This window comes from Gallus gallus, chromosome 7 (assembly GCF_016699485.2).
Source record: "Gallus gallus isolate bGalGal1 chromosome 7, bGalGal1.mat.broiler.GRCg7b, whole genome shotgun sequence".
Lineage (NCBI taxonomy): Eukaryota > Metazoa > Chordata > Aves > Galliformes > Phasianidae > Gallus > Gallus gallus.
This window is the reverse complement of record NC_052538.1, coordinates 29,002,221-29,015,807: the sequence shown is the minus strand read 5'-3', so window position 1 is coordinate 29,015,807 and position 13,587 is coordinate 29,002,221. Positions and strand designations below refer to the sequence as shown.

Sequence of the window (13,587 nt, the reverse complement as noted above, 5' to 3'; positions counted from 1 at the left end):
ACATTACGCAGATTGCTTTCTGCAGTGACTTCAGCAGATCATTGGCTTCATTCTGTATCAGTCCACCTTACTGGAGCCTTCAAGTTTTAATTTGTCATAGGTAAAGCAGGTTTGTAAAGCTGAGTTTGCACAAATAAGATCTGAACTTGTGACTGACAGCTACAGTAATAACTTTAATAGATAGGAATCCAATATTGATGTTCTCTCCCCATCCTTGTTTTGTCTGAAACATATGCGGATCTATCATTTACTCAGAATAAAAGTGCATCTGCCAAAGCTTTGGAAGATAGAAACCATGCCCGTATGTTTGCATACTGAAGGTCTATCATTTCTCTTGTTGTTTTTCCGATTTTCATCACAGAGAGAGAGCTCCCAAGATTAGCATATCTTGGGTTAGTTCCAGCAGAAGGTAAAGAACACTGTGATTTGATATAATAGGTATAGTCGTGTTTGATTTTACACTGCTAGCAAATGTGCACCTAAATCAAGCACTTCATAGGAAGCAGGGGAGAAGGAAGTTTTATCCCCATCTCCAGACATCTCCTAAGCAATAGCATGAAGTACCCTGTGGGTTGGCTTGGCAGGCTTTGCCCTGTCATCCTCAGGAGTGTACATGGCACCGGCTGTTCTCCATGTGTGTCATTACCCCCCGTGTAACAGCTGTGCCCTGCAGCAGAGGAACCTGACCCCTCCACCTTCTGAAGGCTGCTAGCAAGGAGGATGCTGTGCCCTCCAACCTCGTGCAATCTGACTGTTGGTGCCTCGTGCCAATTTATACACGAGTTGAGAACACTGGAATGTGAGCTGTGGTGAGAGCATCAGTTTGCCTGGAAATAATGTTTGGCAGTAAACTCTACAGCTTGAGTCAACAGCCTGAGGACTGTTGATGTGTGGCAGTTGTGCCATACCTGCTTTTATCCATGGTCCAACTTGTTGCCAATGTACAGATGCGTATGCAGGTTGTACTGGGAGTCACTCCTCCTGGTGTGCCAGCTGTCAGAAGCCTCTGTCTTTTACTTACAACTTGGGTGAAATCTTTCTTTAAGCTGCCTCCAGTTCCAGTAGGCCCTTCTGTACAGGAAATACTTGTGCTGATGGCCAAAATATAAAAGTTTGGGTTTTATCTTCCTTGCTGCTCAACCAGACCATAACTTGTTCCAGGAAGGGGATGAATGAGCCCTTCTGTAGAGAAAGCATTTCTTGTGCAGCAGTCACAGATGCTTGCAAGACTTGGCTCTGTTCTGACTCCCAAACTGAAGGTCAGAAAGGCTCAGCTGGTGGGAATGTGGAGCTGTTTATTCTCTTCTATCATAATTAGTACTTGGCTTCTGTCTGTCCTTCTAAATGCAACCTCATATAACAGGGTGACATGTTGCTACTTTCTCCCAGTCTGCACATCACTGCAGAGCCCAGAGGAGGGTACTCAGTGGATCAAAGCAACAAGCTGAGCAACACCACTTCTCTAACCTCTGTGCTGTCCTTGAGGGCTTCCTATCTTTCTAAAATACATTTTGGTCTCTGTTATAATCGTTTGATACCTGAATAATTTATGCACCTCAGGCAATGACAGGGAAATGAGATGACTGAAATAGAACAAGCAGCACCAGTGCCTCCTTTATAAACTGTACCTACTGTACCTGGAAAGCATGGAGATGGGGTGTGCACGGTGCAGCTGGGCAGGGTGAGGGCTCTGTACCTGAAGCATTTGGGGTGGGATGGAATGGGGAAAACTCTGTGCAGTCAACTTGCACATGAGCAGTTGCATTTCTGAATGAGGCTGGGAGGACGGAGATTCAACTGGAAAGCATAAAAACTTCAGGATTCTGATCTTTACATCGTCATTTTATGCATCAGACTCAAATTTATCTGATGTTTATTCCAGGGAGAATTGTACTAAAATCATTTTAATTGCATGAGTGACTTGTTTGAGGACAGAACTGGGACTCTTACAAAGAAAACATTGTTTTTTATTTAAAGCCATTCAAAATTAAGTGATACCTAGATTCTGGAATAGACAATCCATATTTTATTGCAGCTTGTACAGTGCATGAGTTTAGTGCACAATTCTTACAGTTGCTTAGAATACCATGTATAAATAGAAAAGTTAATAAGGATGTTATCTAACCTTCTCTACTGACTATGGGAGATATCTGAAATACAGGGAACCACCAGGGTGAGCACATTCAGTCCTCCAGGCTGAATAATGAAGGATGACTGCTGAAACCATTCATTACATTGTAAACTCTTTTGTATATGATTCATCCAGTTCAGCTGAGAAAAACACCAGAACTCGGTATCCTACTTGCAGTACAAAAGAGTAAGTTAGAAGTCACTGTGCTAGTGCCAAGTTACACCAGCCTGAACCTGGTGTGGGTGGGCGTGAATGTACCATACAATCCTTTTTGTGAATTAAATAAATCCCATCTGCATTTTGTGTTTTTGCTCCAGCTACAAACCTTGGAAGGCTTTTCCAGGGCCTCTCTCTTCTGAGAGTTTGAAATCGTTCTCTATTGTTCTGCCTAAGTGTATTCAAGGTGGTTCATATCCATTTGTTCCTATGCCAGTACTATCTGTTAGGCTAAAAAATAATCTTTCCCTTTCCTGGTGTGTTCCCGAGGTGTCTTCTGAGATCAATCCTACTTCCCGCAGCCCTTCTTTAGGCAGGTTAAACAGGCTCTTATAGCCTTTTTTTTTTTTTCTTAGGATTGAAGGCTCTTGCTTCTTCTTCTCAGGTTTTAACTCTTCTGTATATTTTATCACAGGTAAACACAAATGTACAGTGCTGTCAAAAGAGACTAGTGCCTTGTACCATACTGGTTAGCACTTGCTGTATCTTCTTGGCAGTATCTCTCTGCTCACAAAATAATTAACTTTTCTTCCTTGTCCTCACTTCTTCCCCAAAAGACATTTTAATCTTTTAATCACTTTCCTCCTCAGAAATTTCTAACTTAAAGATGCTCGGTTCATAACCAAAATTCTTGCTTACCGTTGTATGCACGTAAATGCAGTGTCCCTGCAGCTCCAGCTACACTTCACCTGGACAGATTAGACATCCTTGACCTGTGTAGTAGATGTACTGAGCAAGAGCCAGGTGAAGTAAAGAAAAGCATGTGTATTAGCTAGCACAGAGCATACACTGTGGCCAATCACTGCTTTTGTTGCACTGTAGCGCACATAGATCCCTTGTTTTTAGCAGCAACCTTGGATTATATTTTATTCATAGAGATATTTCCAATGTCATTGTCTTGCACGATTCCTGCTGCATACAGATGTGAATGTAGTGGCTTTAAATCCACCTGACTGCTGCATATGTCCTTGAATCAGCACTTAGCAGCGTTATGATAGCTATTATTTTCCTCCTTCCCACTGAGCTTCCATTGATTCCAACACTGACAAAGCCTCCAAGTGCCAAATCCAGAAATATAACATTCAATTAATGCTGTTTTGTTGAGGAAGCTTTTTACAATGTAAATATGCTCCTTCTGTCTCATTATAAGAGTAGTCTTTGCTGACACCTTACTGGAAGCTGTATGACAAAGGACAGCACAAATGGAGCCATAACCTATCTTAATATACCTATCTTAATAAAGCATAACCATATTAACTGTTCACCTTAAATTTCAGCATTTCATTATTAAAATTAGTCTAATTGTATTTCTTATTCACTACTTATCCTTCCTATGACAGAATTTGGTATTTGTCTGCTTAATTGTTATTTTTTATTTTTTGTGAGAGAGTTGCTGTGATTGTCTGCTACTGAATTTGTACAGTTCATGTGACTCGGCCTTTGCATTGACCATTATTATCTAGGGTAGTATGATTAGTTTGCAGTTGGACTTTTGATGACTTTTAAGGTCTCCTCCAACCTGAGCAATTCTATGATTCCATGATTCTATTTTTTAGCAAGTCCCCTCTTCCTTTGGGAGAAGTTAGGATATCTAACATCTGTGTCTAAGATACAAAAGGTGTCAGTGTCTTTGGGCTAAATAGAACTTCAAAAAGTCTCAGGGAAAAATGTCAGCTGTGCAAACATGAATTACAGCCTATATATATGTATATTTGTAACAAGCATAAGAGATTCCAAGGTAGAGGAAGAACTTGGACTTAGTCTGTGGGTACTGTAGACAGATCAAGATAAAATTTAATTTGATTTGGTCACTTGAAGTTGCATTGTTTATTTTTTGATTGCCTATTTGTCTTTCCTGAACCTGATTTGGTCAGTTAAACACTTAATAAGTGCCAGCTCTAAGTTATATGAGGATGATGCTGTTCTCAGCCTGGGAGGGCAAACCAGGAGAGAAATCAAGTAATTAACAGGCCTTGGAAAGTGTGGATAACCAACTATTTTCCTGTCTTTTACAGGATTTATAGGTGGATATGCAAATCCATTGCTCAGAGCTCAGTGCTCAGGGGCTGGCGCAGACTGACAGGGGATTTATGATCTGCTCAGCATGGCTGATTGGGCCGAGGGTGTAGGACAAAAGGGGTTTCGGAAAATGATCCTAACATTTCACCTGAGCTTTCAGATGTGCTAGAAGCTTAAATTAAACTGTTGAAAACATCACACTTTCTCCACCTATTCAGCTTGGATCTGTCACTGCCTGTATGGACTTTTACTCTTTTCCACCTTGCTAGGTAGTCAGCTAGGAAGATGACTGAGCTTTACTATCTGGCACTAGAGAAATAAATAGTAAAAGTACATAGTAAAGAGTGCCCTAAGTATTGTGAGCTGTACAAGACTGGGTGGTGTGAAAATGCTCTGAAAGTCCATCAGTTTTTTTTCCCCTCCACTTCTCATCTCTTCTTGGATCCGACAAGCAGATAAATGGAGCTAAAATGCCCAAATGCTTTTCTAAAGTCTCTGAAAAAGAGTAGGATTTACTGTACCTCTTACAAAAGTGGTGACTCACTGAAATTATTCTCATTTGAAAGCTCTCTTTCCTTTGCCTACTCCTACACTGTCTTATACCTGAAGAAGGAAAATATTCCCTCGCCACTGAAAATATACAGTTCAAAGGGAATATTTGTATGAAGAAATTCTGCTCAGAATCCTTTTGACTCAGTCTTTCAAATGCCCCCTCCTAATTCTGTTCAAAATTGAGAAACTGAGCATTTTTATTATTTTATGTTCCTTGTATAATAGAAACTATCTGATTGATTCACTCAAAATGCAAATTATACTGAAAGAAGAAAACATAAATCATTCTTCTGTCATCTGCTGAGAAATGTGTGTGTTTCCTGACAGGTGACAGGAGATTGGGAATTTGGAATTAAAGTGGTTTCAATAAGGGAGAAGAGCAGGAATAGCCACCCTGCTTCTAAATTTCAAAGGAAGCATTTCTTCCCTTCTCTAAATAATGTTTCTGCTGATTTTCTCTTTTCCACTGAATTTCCTGTCATGGTTAAAAACATATACACACTCAAAACTTTAAAGGATACTAACAAATCCTCTTAAGTCTGAATTCTATGGACTAAGTAAGGTACTATAGTGCTTGGGTGGTTTGGTAGCCAAAGTACTTTGATATCAGTTGATGGCAATTCCCCACGTACCACGTGCCCACATTTGATTGAGCTGGAGAAAAGCACATGGCTCAGTGGCTGAAATCCATTTATAGTGAGAAATTGAGCAGTAATCTTGACTGGTGGCCAGTACCTAAATAAAAGAGAATTATTGTAATAAAAATAGAAGACATGCTACAGAACAAGAAATTGGAATGTACTTATTCTGGGCTTAAGAATTCTTCCTAATGTGTTTCTGCATGTAAAATTGGCTGCACTAAATGCACTGCAAACACTAAGGCTATACAGAGAGCTCCCATGAGATCCATCTTTATCTTTGTTTGTCAGCAACAATATAACAAACAGAAAAGCCCACTTCTATCTGCAGTATCCCAGGATGTTATGGAACTTCTCTGGGAGCCCAGCAGAGAGTTATTTTGTAAGATTTCTGCATAGAGGTTTTCCAAATGCATGTGTAAGTCAAACATTATAAAAAAAAGCTCTGTGTATAATGGAGCTAAGGAAGATGGATTATAATGGAGATCTTGAACAATGAAATCACAGATATAGAAATTTTAGCTTTAATTCTAATAACAGGCCTTATAGATGTTGTGCATTAGTAAAAAGAACAAAGCAAATAATTATTGAAGATATAACTCAAGATACGGTTCAAATGGGAAATATAACTTCAGTATTTGATTGAAGTGACTCATGCTGAACTATTTGGGTGAAGTACATAATAATGCCTCTAATCATGATTTAATTTACTAAAAAAAAAAAAGTATTTCTCTGGTTCTGTTTTCCTGAGGGAAGATTAAATACTCTGAACTTCTCATCGCTATATTTTTAGCAGTTATAATTAATGTATTGTTATATTGTATACTATACTTACTGAATTATAAGATGGAAGCAGTAAACTACAAAGTAGTCCAGAAGATGCCTCACCCTCAAAAAGGAGAGGGAAAGTTCTAGAAAAAATGAACAGAAACAAAACTTAATGCTGTATTGACTAGAAACAGATGTAATTTATAACACATATTTATACCTGTTTTTGAATTGAGAATAAAGTACAGAAGCTTCGAGGAAGGTAGATAGAAGATACTGGGATGGACTGTGCTGGAGAAAGGAATGAAGGCGGTTAATTCCCCCTTGAGAGACACTCTAAATTATTCTTATCCAGTGAGGATAAACACAGAATCATGATCAGAGTGTATTTACATACATGGGATTCATGCTTTCAAATTTCATTAAGGTTTCTCAGCATTATCTCATTTCTTCGTTTCTGTAAAGTATTACCTCTCTGTGCCAAAAGGCTGAACAAGGCTGTCAGAAAGAAGCCAGCTCATATTATTCTTCCCCTAATATCTCATTTAGAAAGGAGGAGGAATCGAAGACATAAGAATTACTTCAGTATATCTTTTTACTTTTGTAAGGCAAAGAGCAGAATATATTAAGCACAATATTTTCCAGTGCCTAATATCATAGAATCATAGAATGGCTTGGGTTGAAAAGGACCACAATGGTCATCGAGTTTCAACCCCCTGCAACGTGCAGGATCGCCAATGACAAGACCAGGCTGCCCAGAGCTACATCCAGCCTGGCCTTAAATGCTTCCAGGGATGGGGCATCCACAACCTCCTTGGACAGCCTGTTCCAGTGTGTCACCACCCTCTCTTTGTGAAAAATATGTTATGTTAAAGCACAAAGACAAGGAAGGATGTTTAAAAATAGTTGAATTCTTAGTTATATTAGGTGTAGGACACGTTCCCAAGTTAAAGCAAAATTATCTGAAGGTTCAAAATCACCACAATTTTTGCAGCGTTAGAAAGATTGGGAACCTTTGAGATTTTCATTGCTCATAAACTTCTTTGTCTTCTTTTTCGTCTTCTTCTTCGTCTCTCTCTCTTTTTTTTTTTTTTTTTTTTTTTTTAAGGACAAGAGAATAAACAATAAGGTACACCATAAACCTATTCCTTTTACCAAGAATTTATTCTCCCTGAATGGTAGAAAAGAATTGTACTCAGAGGAACAAGATTAAGTATTTTATCCACACCCTCATCATTTATATACCAGAATGGATTAAATGTTAATCTCTTAATAATCTGTAATGAAGCAAAAAAAGATCTTAGGAAATTAGTATGGTTTACTTGTCAGACACCACCTCCAAGGAAATGCTATTTGTTAGTCAGGGCAGGTCCTAGTCATTATTGGTTTTGAAAATAAATTGTTTATTTCTCCTGGACAAAGCACTGCTGCAACAGCTGGAATCTTTATGGTTTAATGACTGATGATAAACGATACAAGTGGTGTAAGGCTGCGTATCACAGACAGATAAATCAGCAATTTGGGAGCCGTTGATAAGCCATCTTCCTCATTTGAAAAGTGAGGTCAAGGAAAAAATAGCACATGGGATTCATAAAAGCAGTGAAGTTAGAGTATGGGAGGAGTACAAAGTGTATTAATCAGAGCCTCCCTTCTGTTGAGTCCTCCGGTGTGGTGTAAATGAACAAAGAAAGGGCAGTGATAATGTTTGACTTCACAGCCGCAAGTTCTTCTGGTATTTGTTGAAATGTGATAAATTAGTTTTGTTCCCAAGTGATTCATAAGGCAAATAGTTAAATTTCTAACCCTAACTCTACTGTGTGAAAAAGAGGATGAGGGGAAACCTAATTGCTCTCTCCAACTGCTTCATAGGAGTCTGCAAGTTGCAATGAGAAGAGTGTTCTCACCTCTTTTCTTGGGCAGTGATAGGTTGCGAGAAAACAGCCTCAGGTTGTGTTAGGGGAGATTCAGATTAGATATTAGGAAGAATTTCTTCTCGAAGAGTTTGCTTAAGCACTGGAACAGGCTGCCCAGAGAAGTGTTGGAGTTACCATCTTTGGAGGTATTGAAGAGAAGTGTGGATGTGCTGCTTATGGACATGGTTTAGTGGGGGGATTTGGTAATGCTGGTTGGATCTTGGTGATCCTGAAGGGCTTTTCCAACCCTGATGATTCTGTGATTCCACAACTGGACATTTCAGAGATTAGAAGGCAGTCTGTCTTTCTGTGCATCTTGATCTCTAGGAATATTATTGACAGCTTGATCTCCCTCTTCCCTGTCTCCTTCAAGCTAACCATTATACTTCTGATTTTTTATATGTATGTATAACTAGGTTTAATAGGCAGATGGCCTCAATTCATAAATAGATTTGGTAATTCTGTTTTTTAAAAGGAAATAAGTACAGATTTGTGACTTCCAGTATTTTCATATCTGTTATTTCTAAGCCTCTCTGAACTTCCTAAGTAAATGATACTAGAAAAAAATAATTCCATTCAGGAAGTAAAGTAACACAAAATAATCAAGTATTAGATAAGACTACTCAAATTACACATATTTGAAAAGATAGAGATAAAGAAGTAAAAGGATGTGAAGCAAAAAAGAGTAATGAGTGATGCTTTTTAAAAAAAAGTCTATGGTGAATGTTATTTCTCAAAAAAAAAAAAAAAATTTTTTTTTTTGCTTGTTCTTCATGTTACTGACCTGAATTAATTCTGTGTTATCTTAGAAAGATTCCCACACTACAGTTTAAGGAATCCATTGCAGAATGAGTTACACATTCATAAACGCAGAGTTCATGAGCTTGTTCTGCCACTCAGTCAGACCCGTCAGTTTTCCACCCTTCCAAGACCTACTAACATCAGCATCATTTTTCTTCAGTTGCAGTGTGTCTGTGGAACCACAGAAGATATAATTTAAACCAGAAGAGAAGTGTGTTTATTTCAGTGTAGGAGATGTGGAATGCCAATGTTTTACTGTTGGGTAATGTTCCACATCAATCTCTTGGGTTGCCAGAAGTGAAACGGAATAAACACCTTGCAGAACCTCAGGGATGGGAATTGCTTTACATGAGGTGCCCCCAACTCAATAAAAACCTTTGAATATGTAGATGTTTTTTTCAGGCTCTTTCCTATTTGTTTTCTGCAGCAGACAAAGAGAACAATAATTTTGCTCTTCTCACAAACAACCTCAATGGCTCCCCTAAATTATGGTGTAGTTTCTTGGGAAGTTTACTGAGTGTTTGATGCAGCATTGCATAACAGTGATCCGTTGGGATCACTGAATTGTGATGTCAGCAAAGTGAAGTTCCCATTGCTCTAAGGGTTGTAGAGAACATGAACAACAGATTTTCTGCCCCAGGTCTGAAAAGTTTGAAGTGTAAAACACAAAGCCATGCAATGTCTTGGGCAGTATGACTGGTATTGAGAGCTTCTAGGCGTGATATGAAATCATTATTATTTTTATTATTATTTTAAGGAGTGGCTTCTGGTGCATTTTTGTAGTAGATATTTAGAAATTAAAAGTCTACTTGTTTTATAAAACGTATAAATAATAAATCTTAAGAAAGTATTTCTGTGGAACTAAAAATTTCAGATACAAAGTTGGCTTTAATTCTCATAGTATGATACAGTAGGTAAATATAATTTTATTCTGATTGAACTGTAGATTTCCTTTAAAATGTTCGTCAATACATGGGTCTTGTATGTGCACTAAAATAAAATTTATTGAGCAATGAACTCTATTTCAAACGGAAATGAGAGAATTAAGATTTAAAAAGTTATCTCTATCTGCAGATTTAATTAATGATCAAGGATGCAATTAAACATTAAAGGACTTTTAAACTTTGTTGAAGAGTTTCAGTAATGAGTTCCTAATAATAAGAGATAATAAATATCTTTGAGAAGTAGTTTAAATAGGTTGTTGATTTTGGCAAGTGTAATGCTTTAACACATTTTATTTTTAAATCAGGGAATAAAATGTATATGCTAATGGAAGGTGTCCAAACTGATCCAAGGCATATTTTCAATATCTGTTAATTATTGCTAGGATGCTAGAACTGGAAATCAGTAACTGTACCACCACTTTCTCATTATAATAGGCATGGTAAACTAATTTTCATTCTGTTTCAAAGGGGCATTCCTACAATAAACTGTGCTTATTAAAATAGTTGTCAAACTCTTTACGTAGATTACACATTTAGAAGATGGTGAAATAGAAGCTGCTTTTTTGGAACTGGGAATGATTGATTGAAAAGTTACCAAATCAGAGGTTTTAATCAGAAAATGAAGTTTTGCTAGAACTAAATAATTCAGAGAAGAATACATCCCATTTCTGTACAAATTCTGGAAGAAAATATGATGAAATTGTTTCAAATTTAATTATTTAAATTAGTTAAAAAATTGCTAAACTCAAATTTTCTATTTTATTTTATCCTCTTTGCTCCTTCTGTTTGGATCTTTACATTCAGAGATTATGTTTGCTTTTTTTTTTTTTTTAAGCCATACAAGATCGCATTATGAAGTTCTTCGAAATTAATTTATAGCGAGAGGATGCTATCACTCAGTCTGGTACCTTTCCACACTTGTCTAACAAAAATCAGCAGGGGTCATCATGTTTCTAGGAATAAATGAGTGGGATGTTTCAAATAAAAAAAGAAGAACAATTTTTTTGGTGAATTTTCAAACTCACTACAGTAAATATGACCAAAGACTGTGCAGGAGAAGTAGATGTGGTGGTGCGCTCTACACGCATCTCTTTGATCTTATGTAATGCTATTGCTTAGAATGTCAAATCTGAGTTTCCCTATCACAATTAAAACCTTGATTTTTAAAACCAAAGAAAAGTGTGCTAATTTGAGTCCTTGTGCTTTACCATGCAAGAAAGAAAAAAAGATAACTGGATTCAGTAGAGATGCAAATAAGTATTTGGTTTCTAAAGGCTATATGGGAAATGCTAGGGATGTGATGCTTGCTTTGATGTCAGGACTGGTTTTGCAGTCCTTGTTTTTGGGTAGTTTAAGTTTGGAACGAGAAATCACATCTTTTCATACTGCTGCTGTAAATGTTTTCTTTGAAAAGTAAAATTTGTGAAATAATTGTTCATTTTTATACTGTCACCTTGGGTAAAGCACACTGTTCTGAACCGAGAAAAAAATCTTAAGCAGCTCATGGAGATGATTACACTTGAAACAAGAAAAAAAGTTTCATAAAATTAATAGTGAACTTTACTTTGCAATAGAGTATTTTAGCGTTTTTACTGGAATTCTTCATGCAATAATACCAGAAGCTTGTGATTGTTTGGCATGTTTATTTAAATGCTGTGGTGTGTAGTATTCATTTCATCTCGCTGTCAAATGACAGTTTCTTAAATTTTCTTTGGGAAATCAGAACTGCTTTCAGATTAAGTATTTTGGTGGTGTCATTCTTTTTTAGGATTTAATGATGTTTTAGTGTTGTTCTGTAATGAGTGACTCATATTGACTCACTGTTTCCACAAAAGCTTTCTCTGCAAATCCTCTGCAAATTTTCAGGGTCTCTACATGTTTATACAATCAATTGTACCCAGTCTCAGAGGGATCAGCCTCTCTGCTGTGCTGATTTTAGGGACTGATTATATATAATTATTGATCAAATTAGCTGCTAATGACCAGGAGAGGGAACATTTTGAAAATATGGAGTGTGTTATCAAGGATAAAACTTGGGCAGGATCAACACAGGTTCTCTTTTTCTCAGCAGTTAGGGCTGAGTGTGATTGAGATGGGTCATAGCCATGTGATGCCAACCCAACTATACAATGGGAGCAACAAAATGCAGTGCCACAGATCCATCGTGGCCTGGTTTTGAGCCCATTAGGAGGCACACATGTGCTTTTTGGGAGTGCTTTGCATCAGCTGTGCTGGCTAACATAGCTGAGGTCAGATGTGTGAGACTCACCTGTTAAAGGTGTTAAAGTGTTAAATAGTTAAGCAGGTAAAGACCCCAGTGTCAGCTTACTCTGACTCATCTGTTTTATTAGGATAGGATGTCAGAATGGATGCTGCTCCTTGCTCCACACACTCCTGTGTTGCAAAGCCCCAGGCTGAAGTCAGAGGTGTGGGGATTTCCAGCAGGCATCTGAGCAATGAAAGAAATATTAAAAAGAAGCGTTAAAGATAGGAAAAAATGTGGAACAGATTATTAATGCAAATTATATGAAGTATATTAACTGAATTCATTTAAAAATGGAAAAATGGTAAATTTACTAAAATTTACTATTTTTTGAGCATTTCCTCCTGGTATTAACAAGTACAATATTTTTCTTTGGAGGAGAGGTTGCTCTAGGTACATGGCAAGTGCTCAATCGTTGGAGAGAAATTACTCCTATGTTTGACTTCTAGAACAGACTCAGCATCCACTGCTGCTTCTAGAACATTTTCAGTATTTCTGAAAGACCAGTGAAGATGGTTATTGTTCTATGGAATGTGGATTGGTATATGGGAGTGAAGGCATATGTGACCTCGTTTGCTAATTTCACTTTTGAAAGTAAGTGCATCTAACATCTGCAGCTATTAGGTGTTTAAAGCTATAGCACTTAGTCTGTGTACACAAAATTCATCATCTTTAATGACTCACTAATTATTTTTTTTTTAAGCAGAAAGACTTGATTTTTTTTTTTCCTATATGATGATTAGTTCCTCTTGGTTTAAGGAACTGATTCCTGAATGATGATCATTGACAAGATGACAAGATGTTAGTGCTTGCTGCAGCACACAGAAGGTGAATGTTACTTTCAACATTAGAGTTGAACCTTGGGGGGGTTTTTTCCTGTTAAACAATAGGTCAGAAAACTAATTAAGAAATACTCCTGGGGAAGAATGGGTGTCTCATTTACTGTATTAGTGTATTTTGGAGCCTCAACCCTGAGACTAGGGAGAGGGAACACAGCATCATCACAGGCATTACTATTGTATGCTGAGAAGGAATATTCCCTTTGTGGAGAAGGAAAGAAATCGTAAAGGGAGCAGAGAGAGAGAATCCAATCTGAACAAAAAAAGGAGAAATGATGTTACAAATAGCTTCTAAATCCAAGAAAAGAGAAGAAGGTGGTAGTTCACTATTTCTGGGATTGTCTTTCCTTTTGTGCCAACTCTGCAAGCTTCTGTGTAGGAGGCCAGGAGTGTCTGAGATGGTATCTGAGCTCCAGCACCAACCTAAGCTCCGCACAGTGCCTCCTGGGAGGACTGTGCCACCTCCAGCAGAGCTGCCAGTGTAGGTGGTTTCAGCTTTTGTA

The 13,587-nt window shown here is 37.7% G+C and overlaps 1 protein-coding gene and 1 long non-coding RNA gene across 2 annotated transcripts in view; one reads left to right on the top strand and one right to left on the bottom strand.

The window, feature by feature from the left end:
- The window catches only part of DPP10 (dipeptidyl peptidase like 10), a 362,759-nt gene that overhangs the window by 137,400 nt on the left and 211,772 nt on the right, over positions 1–13,587 (top strand). The gene's annotated exons all lie outside the window — the stretch shown is intronic.
- LOC121111256 lies at positions 3,892–9,648 on the bottom strand. Its single transcript, XR_005861378.1, has 4 exons — positions 9,354–9,648; positions 9,022–9,209; positions 6,392–6,467; positions 3,892–5,653 (listed from the first exon to the last, which is right to left on the bottom strand). It is a non-coding gene; the product is annotated as an uncharacterized LOC121111256 (long non-coding RNA).